This window comes from Macrotis lagotis, chromosome 1 (genome assembly GCF_037893015.1).
Source record: "Macrotis lagotis isolate mMagLag1 chromosome 1, bilby.v1.9.chrom.fasta, whole genome shotgun sequence".
Taxonomy (NCBI): domain Eukaryota; kingdom Metazoa; phylum Chordata; class Mammalia; order Peramelemorphia; family Peramelidae; genus Macrotis; species Macrotis lagotis.
Genome location: NC_133658.1, coordinates 159,279,463 through 159,297,753, shown reverse-complemented (window position 1 = coordinate 159,297,753; position 18,291 = coordinate 159,279,463). Strand labels below are relative to the sequence as shown.

The following is an 18,291-nucleotide window of genomic DNA, read 5'->3' as shown; positions in this document are numbered from 1 at the left end:
ATGTAATAGGGAGGTAATGCAATTTATTGGAAAAAAAAGTAAATGTCAGTATTTATTATCTCCCCCTAGAATTCACAGCTATCTCATAATCTTCTCTTCTCTATGGAAAAATCTAAGATCAGGAGAGTAGCATCACATTGGGAAAAGTTTGGAAAGCCTTAATGCAAAAAAGCTGGAAGCATGAGACAAGACCAGCTACTATTTCCTCTTAGATTGTTAATCTACATCCCTGTTTTCAGTTCAGAGTAGCCATTCTGGTCAGAAACTCCTCAAAAGTATATAAACCAGGAAAATCTCTCTCTCTCTCTCTCTCTCTCTCTCTCTCTCTCTCTCTCTCTCTCTCTCTCTCTCTCTCTCTCTCTCTCTCTCTCTCTTGTATAGATTTTGGAGACCAGCCCTGGGGAGAATCAGCTTCATGGTTTCCATGGAAGGATCCACTCTATGGATATACCCCAGTAATGCTCCCTTTAGCAGCCTGGTGCTTCAGACTTTTTAAACAGTTCTTTTCCTTTTCAGAGCCAGTCTTTCATTTGGGACACTAAAATCAGTTTTTTCTGTCTCTTGTACCAAACTTGCATCAGCTAATTTTTATTAATTAATTAATTAATTTATTTATTTACACATTACTAAAAGTCTTGTAAGAGTAAACATAACCCCCTCCCCCCACTAAAATAAAAATCTGAGAAGAAATAAAGTGAAAGAAATAGAAAAATAATGTGTTTCAATCTGTGTTCAGATGCCATTAGCTCTGTCTAGGGTGGATCATTGCACCAGCTAATTTAACACAAATACCAATAGTTATTATAGCACAGCAAGTAAAACTTCCATCCTGAAGTCAGGAAGATCTGAGTTCAAATATGAGATCAGACTCTTACTAGCCCAATGACCCTGGGCAAGTCACTTAATCTCTGCTTGAGTTTCCTCATCTGTAAAATGAGGATAATAATAACCCTTGACTCCCAGGGTTGTTGTGAGGATCAAAAGAACTGATAATTGTAAAATGCCTGGCACAAAATAGATTCCTTTATAAATGTTAACTGTTAAGTCAAGCTAACAAGAAATGGTTCTATCATTTCTGTGTTTTTTTTAAATATACAAGTTAATCATTTCTAATACTGGATTTAAAGTTTTACTGAAAATTTTTATTATCCAAACCTCTATTGAGGATTATTTTCATTTAGATGTGAAATCATGTCTGCAAACGATTTGTAGCTTCCCTGAGAGGTAAGGAAATCTAGGAGACAGAAGCATAAGTACTTGAGTACTTGAGAATGTGTTCTATATTCTACAGCCAAAACCAGATTCATGATTGTTTCAAAAACATGTTGTTGGTGCTTAGTTAAAGCTGGTCCCACCAGACTTCTGAGCCAACAGTTCATTCTCCAAAACTGTCAGCTACAGGGTGGTCCCTTTAAAATCAAACCCATAGAATGCAGTGAAATTTTCAAAACACCTGTGGTTGTTATTTAGAGAGGCAATAATATCTATTAATCAAATGCCCTGTGTTTGATAATATTAAGATATTATAGGATGGAAGGACACAAAGTCAATTGAAGGGAAAAGTTCGTTTACAAATCATCTTTATTGCTATTGATTGAAAGATGGTGGGGAAAAATATAATGATACAGCATTGTACTCTTAGAAAGAGTAAATAAGAATCATGAAAAGAATTAGATTAATTTATATAAAGAAAGGAGAACAGAATCAAAAGAATGATCTTTAGAGTCAAGCACCTATTATGTGCTAGGACTGACTCTAATAGTTCACATGTAAACTACACTTATATTTCTAACTAGTGAACTTAGATTAATTGCAAAAAAAAAGATTTCAGGGAAAATAGGAGAAATCTGTTGGTAGAGAAGTGAGGCCTTCTGAGTACAGAATATTGTATATACAAGCAGATAAATTCATTATCTGTTAGATTTTGCTTCCATTTTTCTTTGTTACAAGAGTGGATTCATTTGGAGAGGGTATCATGGGAAATGAGTTAATAATTAGACCTCCCATAAGAGGCACGCATATGTTCATATTTTAAAATTTTTATTTTATTTTTAATTTATGGAATAAAACAAGCATTTCCATGACAGAGATAATAAAAAGATGATTGTATATAAAACTACAAATCTACTATGTACTTGCTATTCTTTTTAAATATACAAGTTATAATGTAAATTTCTTTATTTTTCTTCCTTCTTCACCCTGTCTATCTGACCATCTATCTGTACATCTATCATCTATTTATCTGTCTACTGATCTACTTATATATTTACATATATATGAAATTCTGAACATGCTTCTATTTATCAATTCTTTCTTTGTATACAGATAGTGTTTTCCTCATATAACTTTTATAATTAATGGGTACATATAATAATAAAATAACCCAGTCATTCAAAATCATTCTTGAAAGAATATTGCTATTACTGCATACTATATTTTCTTGGTTCTGTTCATTTCACTCTTCATTATTTCATGCAGGTCTTTCCATATTTTAAGTATATCTATAATAAGAAGTGGGGAGTGTAAATTTTAAGAAGACTGGAAAGATAAGAAAGACTCAGTTTAAAAAGTACCAATGCACTAATTCACTAGTTCACTAGTACAATGCACTAGTTCAATGCACTAATTAAATACATTAAAAGTCAAATAGGATTTTATATGTGATCTTGCAACCAATAGGGAGTTAATAAAGTTAATGGAATGGGTCTGGGGAAAAGGGCAAAGACATAACCAGATTTGTATTTTAAGAAGATGAATTTGACTAAAGGTTAGAGATTGGAATGGAATGAATAGGGGCTTGAAGTATTATAATAGACAAAAGCATGATGTGATAAAGGTTTGTACCAGAGTAATTGTAGTAACAGAGGAAAGAAGGAGAAATATAGGAGAGATGATATAAAAGTAGAAATGGCAGCCAGTCTTGGAAATTGATTGCATATGGGAGAGGAGGGAAGAAAGAAAGTTAAAATTGACATGACAGCTAGGTTGCAATACTGGTAAATGAGTAGAATGATGTTATTCTGGACAATATTAGGGAAGTTAGGAAGAGGAAAAGGTTTGGGAAAATATGAGTTCCAGTTTGAACATGTTGAGCATAAGATGTCTATAGACCGTCCAATCCATGATGTATAGAAGGCAATTGTAGATTTGAGACTGGACCACAGAAGAGTTTTAGGACTAGACAAATGAATGTGACAATTACCTGCATAAAGATGACCATTGATTTCCATGGGAACTGAGATTATCATTATTATCATTATTATTATCAATAAATACTTATTAAGAGTAAACCAGAGGGGTGGCTAGGTGGCGCAGTGGATAGAGCACCAGCCCTGGAGTCAGGAGTACCAGAGTTCAAATCCGGCCTTAGACACTTAATAATTACCTAGCTGTGTGGCCTTGGGCAAGCCACTTAAACCCATTGCCTTGCAAAAAAAAAAAAAAAAACCTAAAATAAATTTTTAAAAAAGAATCTACCATGTAACAAGCACTGTCTTAACTGGTAAGTATAGTTACTCTTTAAGTAAATTTTTACTTTTTGAAACTGACATTTATAGAGAGTTTAAAGGTTTATCCAGTACTCTCTTTACAATAATCCCACTTAGTATGAAGTATAAATATTATTATATCCTTTAGAAAGATGTGAGAACTAATGCTTAGTGTGGTTGCCTGGCTAGTCACAATTGGTAAGAAATATTAGAACCAGAATTCATACTCAAGCCTTCAGATTCACTCCCTACCCCTAAACCTCCTTGATTCCTTTCTCAGAAGCTAGAATATTTGGTTTTCCTGACCACAAAAGATTAGAAATAGCAAATTAGATGCAGTTGGTAAGGGGGGGGGGCTGTTAAAGGCCTTCATCACACAACTGCAAAATTTGACATCAAGGGAAGATACCATAAAACTATAAAATGCAGACCTAAGAACTAAAGGTCAACTCTCTAGGGCCAGTCATCAAATTAGCAAATGGACCATAGAACTTCATTGTTCCTGAGGAATTTACTATTTTCTGGCCCAGAACATGACCATGGCACCTCAAGAAAAAGTTGTGTTTCATCTTCTCTACCTAAGTAGGCTGAGAATTTTCCAGAAAAAAACTCATCAAAAAATGGTCAAAACAAATAAAATTTGGTGATTAAAGGGATCTTTTAATCAGTTGGAAAATTCATTAAGTGAAACACCTTGCTGTCTAATTATATTGATTAAAGGTGAAGCAAATATGCTTGAAGAAAAGAGAAGGCAATTTTCTGAAAAAAAAATTAATGCTCATGGTATTTGTTTTTTTTTTTCTGAAGGAGAGAATTAGCTTTTTTGGTTAAGTGTCACTTTGGGGAAAGAAACACAGGATGAAAAACAGCTTTGTGGTTTCAAGAACTTGGTTTCAAGTCCTGATTCTGACCCTTATTAGTTGTGTGACTTTAGTAAGTCACTTTTCATCCTTGAGCTTCAGTTTCTCCAGGTAAAATAGGACTTATAATATTTCTATTACTTATCTCTCATGTTTCTTGAAGACCAACTGAGATAAATCATCATCCAACCAGGAAATACTATCAAAATATTATTTTTCTTTAAGATTATTAGAAAGACATGAAAAATGTGAAATTCAAAAGGCAAAACTGAGTGGAAACAGGAGAACAAGGTAAAGAATGAGTCAATAAATGGCCAGCTAAGATAAACTGGAGAAAGAGCAATCAACAACTTTAGTGTCCAGTTTATACCCCTGAGATGGTGGTTACAGGTTGAGATTCAAATCCATGTACAGGAAGTGGAAAATTTTAAATTAAGAACAAATGAAGGTAAAAAAATTAAAATAAAAATATTCCTGATCCCTCCAACTGCCAGTGAACTTCATTCAGACTACATGTATTTGAACTATTTGTGTATTTATTTTTATTTATGCTGATACATATATGTGTGTGTGACATTTCATATATGTGTGGCTATTTCTCTCCCCTATTAATATAAAATGCTTAGAAGTAGGAATTGTTTTACTCCTTATTCTATTTCCACTATCTACCATAGTGCCTGGCATATTGTAGATGTTTAATAAATGTTGTTTCATTGATTGAAAAAAATTCATCTTTCCATCAGAAAATATATTAAGACATCTAGGGAAAATGATTCTATTTTTACCCATTGATACAAATTTTCTCATCCCTCTCCCACCATTTTCTATCTGGCACAATCCTGATATCATTAACACCTTCTTACCTTGCATCCTTCTTGGCCATAGTTTCATTCAGGGAACTGAGCTGTCCTAAGTAATTCTCAGAATTACTTCTTTCCAGTTTCCTGTACTGGTTTTCAATCAATTCACAAGGTACCTTTAAAAATGGCACTCACCAAACTCGGGATTTATGGCTTTCCACAAAACCCATTTACAAATTGTTCCAACAGGCACTTATCCTTAACGTCGGCCAGGCAACAGCAGTTTGGGGGGTGGGGGAACATAATTGACTGAACATCAACCTGGATTCACGGACATAAATTAAACCTGTTTGGGGATATAGAATCCACTCTGGCCAACTGTATTGCCCAACAGCATTCTTGGGTAATGTAGATTTGTCTCCACTGGCAATGAAAATGAGGAATCACTTTCAATATTTCAAACTGAGTGTTAATCCCTTCAGTCCTGATTTTGAGAACTAGTCTTCTGTCTGGTTTGTGCCCTTGCATTAACTTTGAAAGCTGAAGCTATTATCCAGATATTCAGATCAGAATGGCAAAAGCCCAAGTGAAATTGGTTCTGATACTAATGAGTGAAACATTTTCACTAATTACTACCCTGTTCAGTTGCAAGAAATCCAATTTTAATATCTCAAAAGATTTTTTTCTTATAAACTTCTATATATTCGATCAGTCAAAAGCATGTCATGAAATGCAATAAGGAAGATCATTAGATATGAGACTTTAGGGAGCAGATCATATATTGAAACTAAATTTCAGTGCAGAAAATTGAAAACTGTCAGTTTGGATTTTCAATGCTAAAATAAAATAGTCACCCCAATTTCCACCCTTATCAGACTAAATGTATTGTTATATTCTCAAATAGCTTTTTTAAAAAACTGGATCTGTGAAGAGCTCATTCTTTATCATCTATTGAGGTATTTTCCACTTTAATGAACTATCTATGACAACCCAGGCTGTATTTGAGTTTTAATGAAAAGAGCTCTTTGGCTAAGAGTTGAGAGACTTGGATTCTAGTCCCAACTTTGTCTTTAATTAGCTGTGTGCCTTTGAGCAAATCACTGCAACTCTCTGAGCCTCATTGTAAAATTAGTGAGTTAGGTTATGATGGCCTTGAAGTTCCCTTCCAAAAGTAAAATTCTGAGACCTCTAAGACCATCTCTTCCTCCTGTCCAGTCAAACCCTGGACTCTTAGCTTTATATTAAAACAGGGTGGGAGGATGGGGTAGAGGGAGTGGGGGTGGGGGGATAGGGAAGCTTTTGAGTGTAGTAGAGGGACTGGGCCTGATGACAGAAAAACTCATCTTCTTGATTTCAAATCTGACCAGAAACTTAATTGTGTGAACCTGGGAAAGTCACTTCCCTATTTGTCTCAGTTTCCTCATCTGTAAAATGAACTGAGGATAGAAATGAGCTGGGGAAGGAAATGGCAAACCACTCCAGTATCTTTGCCAAGAAAACTCCAAATGGGGTCACGGAGGGTTAGACAAGACTTAAATGACACAACAACAAATCATAAATGATTGTGAGTCCTGGCTAAATTTATATCCTGGTTGCTATCCAAAAGCAAATATAAATGACTTAGGACCTGGCTGTTGTTTGGCATTATCTTTTGTCTCTCTTCTCCTGCAGCACAGATAATTGTGAGCAAACTACATAGAACATTTGAAACTTTAATGTATTATATAAGACATATAATGAAATTTACATATGATCTGAAATTATAATGTTGTAAGGTTAAACTGAGGGAAAAGAAAGGGGATCGCTTTCTATTGAAAATTGATGTTCTTCAAGTAAAGACTTTCCAGCAGTAAGCAATCAGACTTTTGGAGCTGGCGTCTGGGTAGGCGGTTCCCTTTAGACAAACTAGAAAACAGAAGGATTGGCTGAAACCTGTCATTATTATCCTACTATGAGATGTGCTACGTGAGCTTAGTATGTAAGCCCAACACCAATAATTAGCATTGGGAAATCATGCCACTCTAGCCTCCGAATGGACTTTTTGTATGCTCACATGTGGATAAGTATGTAAATGTTGCTCTGGGAGTTTGAATTTCAGATTAAAAAAATAAAGCTGTGACATGTAGACTTAGGAAAGATCTAGGGGAAAAAATACTGAGTCCTCCTCTTTTTCTCCACTCCTTTCCTTCCCCCTCCTCATGATTTCTTAATCTGAATGGGAAAAAAATTAGGGCAGACAATTTCAGGTAAAAATAATTTCCCTATTGAGGAAATCTACCTGGGAAGCAAGAGGGAAGGGAGCATTACCAGTAACTGAATTGCAGCCTCCTCAATACTTTAGCAACCTGTAATTTAGTAAATGTAGTCTGTCCCTCCACTGATAGAGATGTCAACATCTCTCCAGTTTTGTCTTTGAGAATTGCAAATTGTGAGCAAAATATTCGTCACTTTGGATGAACCTTGGTCAGTAAGACTAGAGTTAGTTGATGACCCTGTGCTTAAAGCCTTTTAGATTTGATGTCTTCAGGAACCTATGCTGTGATGGGGGTGGGGGGAGCTTTTATCTTTCCATCTCTTTCTTTTTCATCATCTCAAGAGGCAAAGTCTATCTCTTCCTTTCCAATTCTAGTCAGATTAGGATCTGAGGAGTCACTTAGCCAAGAAGCATCCTCTTCCCTTTCCCAAAAACCTTTCCTTTCTGCCTCTGTCTTTCAAATAAAGTAAATTAGTAGGGTAGGTAAACAAAAGGGTTAAAAAGGAAACAGTCCTGCCACAACTTCTCAAAGTTAATCTACAAAGTAGAAAGTCAGCTATTGAACTTTAAAATAGAAACAGATGAATGCAAGGTCTCACTATTTTTTTCCCCTCTCTCTCCTTCCCAATCTTCATTATTGTCATTTTCAGAAGGTTCTTACCTATGGGATAGCAAAAGTAAGCTAACAGACTTGGTGACTTTTCTCTGGAACCATGGGAATTGTTAGATAATGCCACTTGGACCAAAAAAAAAACCATTGAGAGACAATTGAACATTGATGGAAATTGCATGGAAAAAGTGAACATAAAATTCACACTATAGAAAAGTGAATTCTAGATGCTTTTGGTGTTGTTACTTAGTCATATCTGACTCTGGTGATGCTATTTGAGTTTTTCTTGACAGAAATATTGGAGCAGTTTACAATTTCCTTATCTCTAGGATCATTTTAAGATGAATAAATTGAGGCAAACAGGATTAAGTAACTAGTCTAGGGTCACGTAGTTTCTAAGTGTCTGAGGCCAGATTTGACCTCAGGATGAATCTTCCTGATTCTAGTCTATCTACTGCACCACCTATCCATTCTAGGTACTCTGTCATAAAGATTTTTCTGATTCCATTAACTATAACTGCACCCTGTTCCCTACACTTGAATCTCTCATTTATATGTTTCATTATGCAAGTGATCATATTTAAGTTGTATAGTTATCCCTTTCACTTTATGACTTTCCCTGCCATGGTTTCAATATATCCTGGGTTAGCATAAGAAGAGAAGGCCTGAATATTTTCTGGGTAGAGGTTTGACAATCAGAATGGTATTAGGAATTGGAAAGGAAGAGATAGATTTTGCCTATTGAGATGATGAAAAAGAAAGAGATGAAAAGATAAAGTTTACATGCCTGAATTAATGGGAAGGTGATAATGCCATCAACAGGAAGAGAAATTGAGAAAAGGTTAGAAGCAGAAATAATAAGATTATTCCACATTTTACATTTTAAATTGATTTAGTTTGAGGTGCTGATAGGGTATACAGTAAAACTATATAAGAGGTAGTTGGAGATAGGAACCGGAACTTTAGGGCAAGTTCATAGCTTTGTGAGTATGGTAGAGCAGGAATTGACTTGGGCAATATGATTTAGGAAGACGACAAATACAGCTCATCCCGCACGAGCCAATAAGGAATTTCTTTAAGGGAGATGACCTCTGGTACAGGCTTTCAGGTAAATTACTTGCTAGGGAAAGGTACTCCTTGAAAGTATATAAGTATGTACTCTTTATCAGCTTTTCAACCCCAGTTCCGTTTTAGACAACCTCTTACTTAGGATCACTGAACATATCTTCTAACAGAGGAACTTGAAGACCTTAAGAAACGATGCTCACTCTACATTCTTATTCTTTTTTTGTGTCATGGGTCTTTGACTCCCGGATTATTTTTTTAACTAGGTAGAAGAAACCATTCTTTGCCACATCTCTTACCTTGCTTTGATCCCTGAATGGTCATTGCCTAAGACATGCTGACACCTGGGAAAGACCTTAGTTAAAAGGCCAAGGTCTTCCACAGCATCCAGAACCATCTCCAGTTTTCCTGATCTACATCTTGTCACAGAATCTAGATGGCTCAGACAAGAAAGAGAGACTGGTGATTTGACACAACTCTGCCTCACTTAAATACACTTCACCTGCAGGTCATGATGTCTCTGATATCACCTCTCTGATGTCAAGGTCTCTTGGAGAATGAGGCACAAACAACAATTACCTTTGATATACAAACCCACATCCCAGTAAAGGCATCTTGTATGTTTGGGAGTCTTAGAGGTTGTGGGATCAGTATTCACTAACTTTTTCCTTGTAAGTCATTATTTTTCACTCATACCTTTTAAGAATTTTACTACCACTATGATATTGGGTAAGTCCCTTCTGTTTCCTGGGTCTCAATTAGCTCAGCAGTAAAATGAAGGAAATGAACTAGAAGGATGACAATCCCATGATCCTAAAGATGGTAGATTCTTCAGTAGGAACAATGGTTAATCAAGACTATGATCTATTCTGATATCTATAAAGAGCATCTATCTTGCCACATCAGAAGGCATTAGGAATACTTTAGAAATTATTCTGAACACAAAACAGCTGCAGGTCTCTAAGATAGTGTCAAATTGTCCTTATTTTTAAATGAAAACAAAACAAAACAAAAAGTTTTCATCCACAGAATGAACCTATTAAGTCACCATTCTCAGTTTTCAAAATGGATGAGGATTTAGGTCCAACAAGGGAGATTTATTGGGCAGTGGAATTTGTCTTTCCTATTTAAATGAATAGCTAGATCATTTGCCTCAGTGCTCATAAAAGCCAAGGCCAAGCCCCGTGCTCGTAGTATCTTTTTTTTCTTTTTGAAAAATCTGTAGAACATATTATACCCTCTGTTTTTTATTATGAATTAAATCATTTGGTACTAGCAGTATTCTGGCCCATGGAGAATTGCAAACTGTAAATCTCAAGACTGTATGCTTGCCAGTTCCAACCAATCTCTCCTAGCTTACTCTGTCTCTCCCTCTCTAGGGCTGTATTGAAGAGAGAAACTTTTGGTGTTTCATAATGAAGTATACCCTATGGAGATCTTTTATACTGGCATGTCTATAGTCCTTCAAAGACAAGGTAAAAATAGTCCTGTAAATCCCACAAGCTTACTAAAAAGGGACATATCAGAGAATGCCCAGTATAATATATATGTTACAAAGTCATTGGTGTTGGGAAGTTTCCATAATTGCTTTCAGTAGTGACTAAAAATAGACTCATGGACAATGTCATAAATACATATACATATGTGTGTGTGTATGTATCACTTGAGTCATGCCAAAAATCATTAAAGGAGATCATAGACCTCAGTTTCTCCTTTCTCTTCCTCATTTCTGCTTAGATCAACTGCTGAAGCAAGCTAAAAAGTAGGGAAAGAAAAAAATAACAAAGCCAATTTCAACCAAGAATAATGATTTTCTGATGTGACCATGTACAATATTCACTTTGCAGCACAGTGACCTAGGAATGAAGGCAATCAAGACATGTCATTTAAGTCATCCTGGCTCCATGAAAAAAACAGTACTTTGATCATTCCAATCTTATCTGCAGGTAAGGAGAGTTCATTGTTTGCCTTTGAATTTATTCTCATCAGAATGTTCATTCTCTCAGACATATATTGTACATTTCCTGGGTGTAGGACCCCTACACTAAATTTTTATGCTTCATCCTCCTATGAAGTAGACCATGGATTCTTAAAAATTGTATCAGTAAAGCATAAGCTATCATAGGTCCTACGAAGATGGAAAAGCTTTGAACATGGGCTTGATGAATTCAATTGTGTTTGTCATCCAAGGCCTAGCTTAGTGAAATCTAAAGAGACTTAAACATGAAGACATGGAGCATTGGGTGATGACTTTGGGTAGCTTTTGGTATTGTTTTTTGCTTAGTTTTGTTTTTTTAGGTATAGAAAATCTTGAACATTGTCTATTAAGGAGGTTTGGGTGGCTGTGATTTCTATAAAATATTCTATCAATCAGGATTTAGCAAGTACTTATTTTGTGACAGGCATTGTTTTAAGAGTTAGACATATAAAGACAAAAATTAAACTGCCCCTGAACTCAAGAACTTACAATCTAATATGGATAGGGGTGGAATAGTATGCACTTAAGACCTGAAATTGAACTTGTCATTTCATTGGGGTAAGAAATGTCCAGATACTGGATCTCTCTACCAACAGAGGTCAACATCTTCTTGGCACCTTAGCATCTTTCACCTGATGCAGGTACTCATTACCTCATACTTGGACTTTTCCAATAGATGTTGGTATCTCTCCCTCAATCTCTCACCACTCCAATCTATCTTCTCCTTAGCTGCCAAAGTGATTTTACTAAAGGTTGTGGGTCTTGCATGTCTCACAGCCTTTGGTGGATTATTAATTACAATAAATTTCAGTGACTCTCTATAATCTTCAGAATCAAATATCAAATATCCATTGTTCTTACACTTTACTTCTCTTCAAGTAACTGTACTTTGCTGACTCTGACCTTCCTGATATTTTTTTACTCTCTATTCTGTTTTCTTCCTTTTCAATGGTTTTTTCCCTCATCCCTTGAGTGTTCTTTTCTCATTTTCTGGCTTCTTGCAAGACTCAGTTCACATCTAACCTAACAAATTATACCTTCTACTTCACCTTCTACATTCTTTTTTCTTCCCCCACAAGTGCCTTCCACCAAAGAGTGCCCTTCATTTAGATGAAGACACACACACACACACACACACACACACACACACACACACACAAACACACAAAGATTGAGAGATCCTTACATTTTAGGGATATGTTTTATCCATTATAATCTGAACTTCTTGAGAATGTTGTTTATGTTCAGTCACTTTTCAGTTGTAGCCAACCCTTTGTGACCTCATTTGGAGTTTTTTTGGGTAAAATTCCTGGAGTGGTTTTCCTTCTCTAATTTATTCTGCTGAGTGAGGAAACTGAGGCAAATGGAGTTAAGCTGTGCTCAGATTCTGAAGCCATATTTGAATTCAGGAAGATGAGTCTTCCTGACTCCAGGTCCAGCACTATATCTACTTTAGCACTTAGCTACCCAGTTGTTGAAAGTAGGAACCATGCTTTTGCTCCTTCCTTAACTATCTCCACTCATCATAGAGATTATCATGGAGTTCACACTTAATACATATTTGTTGAATGACGGATTGGAAGGTTTGTGGAAAGACTAGAAGGTTTGGAGCAGCCATTATGGAGATGGGACCAAAGAATTGTTTAGGAGGATTAATAAGATGTCCTTCTGAGTGTCTTATTCAAATTCAGTATCAATCACAATTGCTTTATAATGGTTCAGTTTGAATCCAGTTCAAGATCACTACAAAAGTAAGTGGAATGGATACAATCAGCACAGCTATATGACTTCATTCAGTTGCACTGAGCAGAATGTTAGCTTGGGGTGGATGAAGCAGAGTGCAGTGTATCCCCAAGATTGGAACTTGAAAGCAGAAGTAGCAATAGCAAGGAATTCAAGAGAATCAGTTAATTTAAAGATGAACTGATTTACTAAGGAGTTGAGATTGAAAATGGAGGACATTATATCCAGAGGAGGAATGATATCCTAGTAAAGTAGTAATAACATCGACCACTTATATAATACCTACCATGAGCCAGGTACATTGATAAACACTTTACAAATATATCATTTGAGTTTCACAACAAACCTGAGAGATAGAAGTTAAATAATGAAGAATGGAGGGAGTGTAGTCCTGTTGAGGACAAAGACCAGATTAAAGAAGAATAAAGCATAGCAAAAGATTATATAATAACAAATTCTGATCAGATAAAGGAATTTCAGTTATTAATCAGGAAAACGAAATAGTTTGGGGAAATGTCAAGATCAAATGGATAACTGTGGTGGAACTAGTACTCGAAAGGATGATGAAAGCTGGAGATGGAGCTTTGGAAAGGAGGGGGTGAGAGCTCCAGATCTTAGTCATAGAAGTATAAAAGGAAAAAAATTGGGGCAGCTAGGTGGTACAGTGGATAGAGCACCAGCCCTGGAGTCAGGAGTACCTGAGTTCAAATCCAGCCTCAGACACTCAATAATTACCTAGCTGTGTGGCCTTGGGCAAGCCACTTAACCCCATTGCCTTGCAAAAAAACTAAAAAAAAAAAAGGAAAAAAGGGAAAACATCTAAAATGGATGTAAATAATGGAATATCCATTTCAATGAAATTGGCTTAACACAGTATAATGTGCATAATAGGCACTTATTAAATATTTGTTGATTGATGTGTCAGTATTTGTATGGCATACTCTTTATACTTGGAATGTTGTTCAGTATTATCTGATTTTTGTGATCCCATTTGGGGATTTCTTGTCAAAAAGTGGTTTGGCTTTCCTTCTCCAGTTCACTTTACAGATGGGGAACTGAGGTAAACAAGGTTAAGTGACTTATGCAGGGTCAACTAGTGTCTAAGGCTGGATTTGAACTCTTGAATATGAGTCTTCCTGATTCCAAATCCAGTGCTCTAAACTATGTGTTACCAGGCTCCTCTCCCTTCTGGAAATATGGAAATTTAAAAGTCTATCCTGGATAGTCCATTTCTGGAGCATTTATTTTCTATTCCCCATGTTTAATGAGGAATATGTAAAGGTTGGAGAAAATCCCTAGAAGGTCAGTAAGATGATAAAAAAAAAATCTCTAACTGTATATGAGAATTGGTTGAAGAAATTAGGAATGTTTAGAGAAAAGAAGGTTTGGGGTGGGGGGAGGAACTGTCTTAAAGTATTTGAAAATATCGAAAGAAGAGAGAGAATTAAACTTGTTCTCCTTAACCCTGGGTAGCAGAGCTAGAAGCAATGGATGGAAGTTGCAAAGAGTCAAATGTTGGCCTGCCAAAACCCAAAACCATCTAATAGTGAGTGATATCCATCCAGAAATAGAATGGGAGGCCTCAGGAGGTCACCCTTCATTGGAGATCTTCAGGCAAGGACTTGATTACCTGCAATGAATGCTATGGAAAGAATTCTTTTTCAGGTAAAAATAGTAAAATAGCATGGTTCTAGAGACAGCAGGGTTCTCAGAAATTACCTAGTTCAAACCACATGTTTTATAGAGAAGGAGAAAATTGAAACACATGGAGATTAAGTGACTTTTCTAAGATCACACAGTTTCAATATCAAAGGCATGATTTAAAACTAGCTCCTATCACTTACCAAGTCAGTATTCAAGTTACCATACAAGCTTTGAATTAGATGAATACTGAAGTCTTTTTTAACTCTGAAATTCTTTAATGTTTTGAAAAGATGTCAACCCCTCCCCTTCAATGGTTACATCCTTATTAGAGATTAGTTGGAGATTTATATATAAGGGTGGGGTTTCTATCTTCTATCTTCTATGTAATTTCAGAAGGTATAGACATCTGAATTAAACTAATCAATCAATATAATATAAATTAAAAGAGAATAACATCTTACTGATTTTAAAAGAACCATAAAAGCTTTGGATCATTGAATGAAAGTAGAACACTTTCAAGAAGTTGATTTCAAGGAATCAAGAAGAAAATATGTGATGGACTGAAAGAATCAGATACTGTAATGAAACTAAGTCTCTTCATATTGCATAATCCAGTCCCAAGTCAATTGAGAGGTAGTTGAATGTCTTAAGGAAAGATTCTCAATAGGGAATTGACCTGGAGTAGGGTGGAGAGAGAAGAAATAAGTTTCTCTCTCTACCACCACTTGCTCCATTAACTATGTGATGATCTTGTGAACTTCAAATGATTAGAAGTTCTGGAATTCTCATTGGTAGCAGTGTCCACCAGAGCTAGAAGGAGCAGTGACAGGAAACAGTGTCTGCATTAGGAACTTGACATACTGAGTCAAAATAGACCTATCAAGGAAAAGCATTTTCAAGATTCTATAAGGGCTCTAATTCTCAGAGCTCATCAGGGAGCTAGCTCTAAGGGAAATATAATGAAGACCTTGAGGGAAATAAAAAAGAATTTTCAGTTAAAAGAACTTACAGGTATACCCTTATGCCATATCTGCTCTTTAAATCTGAGTCCACACTTACCAGTGTGTGCAAGGAGAAATCAATTAATCATTAAACATTTATTAAGTGCCTACTGGGTTCCCACTGTGCTAAATTCTGGACATGTAAGAAGAGACAAAAGATAATTCCTGCCCTCAAGGAACTTGCATCCTAATAGGAGAGACAAATTTGCAAACAAATATATACAAAGCAAACTACATACATTGATAAAAAGGAAATAATTAGCAGAGAGAAGGCAGAAGAATTAAAAGTTGGGGAAGACAGAATTTTACTTGAGACATTTTTTTTGCAAGGCCACTGGAGTTAAATCACTTGCCCAAGGTCACACAGCTAAGTCACTATTAAGTGTCTGAGACCAGATTTGAACTCAGGTGCTCCTGACCCCAGGGCCGTGCTCTATTCACTGAGCCACCTAGCTGCCCCTTAGTTAAGACTTCAAGAAAGCCAAGGAAATGAGGAGTCTGAGAGGTGGAGGAAAAGAACATTCCAATCATGGGAGGATAGCCTGAGAAAAATGTCCAGAACTGAAAAATGGAGTGTCTTGTTTGTGGACCAACCAAGAGGTCAACATCACTGGATAAAAGATTAAAGGGGAAGTCTTTGCTAAAACTGTTTGTAAGTATCTTTCTAAAAGCAAATTAAGTCTGACTGATAATTAATAGTGCTATCCCTAGAACACTGAATAGAAGTAGTATACTATCTTCTGGACATTGATTTGTCAGTACAAATGGAAATTAGGAAGATAGCCCCAGAGAGGTTGCTAAATTTTTACATAGATAACAATTCAAAATAGGATATATTATGTAGCAAATGAGTAGAAACAATAATAACCCTTATAAAACTTCAATAGTTTATCTAATTATCAAGAGTAGATACCAAGAACAACTTGACAAATGAGTTAAGACTTGAGCCAAAGTCTTGCAGAAAGAAGACAAGAATAAGATTTAGATAAACAGAAAGGTGTGGAAAGGAAATTTTAGACAGAAGGAGTTCTGTGAACAAATAGTTCAAACCAATGGTCCAAAAGCAAATAACATGTTTAGCTACCACTTTTGACTGAACTGAAGAGTCCTATCACTGAAGAGTTAGTGATAAGATTGTAGAACTAGATTTGATTCAGATTTTGGAGAACGGGCCTTGAACACCAAACTAAAATTGTAGAACTGCATTTTTTTTTAATGTTTTTCTGTAGGTTATAGAGAGTCATGAATAGCTTTTCAATGGGATCTACACATTTTTAAATTTTCTTTCTTGCTTGAATATCTTCTGCTACAATTTAAAATCAGTTTTCCTTGTTTAATCTTCAGTGAAAAGTAAAGATGAGCTAATCACTATCCTTTATAAGGGATATTGTCATGACCTTGAAAAGTGTTATTAAACCATTCTACTCCTCTTGTGACAAATAATTCCAGTTCTCTTATAGGCGCCATTATCAACCCTTTTCATAATTACTGATTTTTTTCTATATACTCTGACAATAACAATAGCTCCTACTTCTATACTAGGATATAACTTAAAAACTTTACAATAATTGTAGCTACAAATGCCTTTCTATGTCTGGTTTTCACAGTAACCTCATGAGGCAAGTAGTGCAAATTGTATTATCCTCATTTTACAGAGGAGTATGCTAGGAAGAACTTTAGATTTGGGGAAAGAAGACCTGGGTTCCAGTAATGCCATTAACACTTAGTAGTTCTATAAGGTTGTGTTTTCTCTCTGGACCTCCATTTCCTAATCTGTAAATAATAAAATGACAGGTTACACCAATTAACTTCTTAGGCCCTTTCCAGTTTTGACATTCTGGGATTCCTTTACTTGCCTGAGATAACGTATGATAGTAGTATACTGGCTAAGACTTGAAGAGAGAAAGATCTGTATTTGAATCCTATTTGTGATACTTCCTTGCTATATTACTGCCCAAAATATGGTCTCTGAGTCATGGCATCATATTGTTTTGGTTTCTGTACCCTCAGCATCTGCCATAATGCCTTATGTACAGCAAGCATTTAATAAATGACAAGAAACCATTAGGTGATAGATCATTCAATTTAGTTAGAAAGACCTGAGTTCAGATCTTAACTAAAACTTTTACTAGCTGAATGACCCTGAAAAAGTTACTTAGCCTCTATTTTCTTTAATTTCCTAATCTATAAAATAGGATGAATAATATCCATCTCTCAGGGTTTTTGTGAAGATGTAATGAGATAACAATTGTAAACTACTCTGCACACTCTAGTGTTTAATAGCTTTATAAAACGGTGACTTGGCACTAGTGAAGAAAACAATTTCTCAGAGAGTTTGGTTTTCCTCATCTGTGAAATGGGGATAACAGTACCTTCCTCATATGGCCATTGTAGGACTTAAATGGAGGTATATATGTGTATATATATATATATATATATATATATACTCAAATATATCCTCATACACACATGCATAAACTTTAAAATATAAATACATGCGTACACATATACATGTGTATGTATGTAGAACACACATGAACATATTATATGTATGTATATACACACATATAAAATCTGTATGTATTTATTTATTTACACTTTGCAAACCTTCAAGTATCATGGTTAGTATCACAGTCAGCTATCGTTTTTCTACTGAGAGAGAGATCTGGAACTCAGACAGTTCTTCAGACTCCCAAGTCCTGAGTAATTTCATATACTAGCAGTGCAGTGGTTGGAATGCAGGGCCTGAAGTCAGGAAATCTCATCTTCTTGAGTTCAAATTTGACCTCAGGTACTTACAGGCAGTATAATCCTGGTCAAGCCACTGAACCTTGTTTGCCTCAGTTTC

General features: G+C 35.7%; 1 long non-coding RNA gene across 38 annotated transcripts in view; it reads left to right on the top strand.

Moving 5' to 3' along the window:
• LOC141504332 (uncharacterized) overlaps positions 1-18,291 on the top strand; it is a 1,263,877-nt gene that overhangs the window by 656,473 nt on the left and 589,113 nt on the right. For 37 of the 38 annotated variants that reach the window (XR_012473290.1, XR_012473291.1, XR_012473318.1 and 34 more), the window contains 2 exons: positions 10,457-10,552; positions 10,925-11,023. This is a non-coding gene — a long non-coding RNA (uncharacterized LOC141504332). The remainder of the gene's footprint in view (positions 1-10,456; positions 10,553-10,924; positions 11,024-18,291) is intronic. The other variant, XR_012473312.1, reaches the window with a different exon arrangement.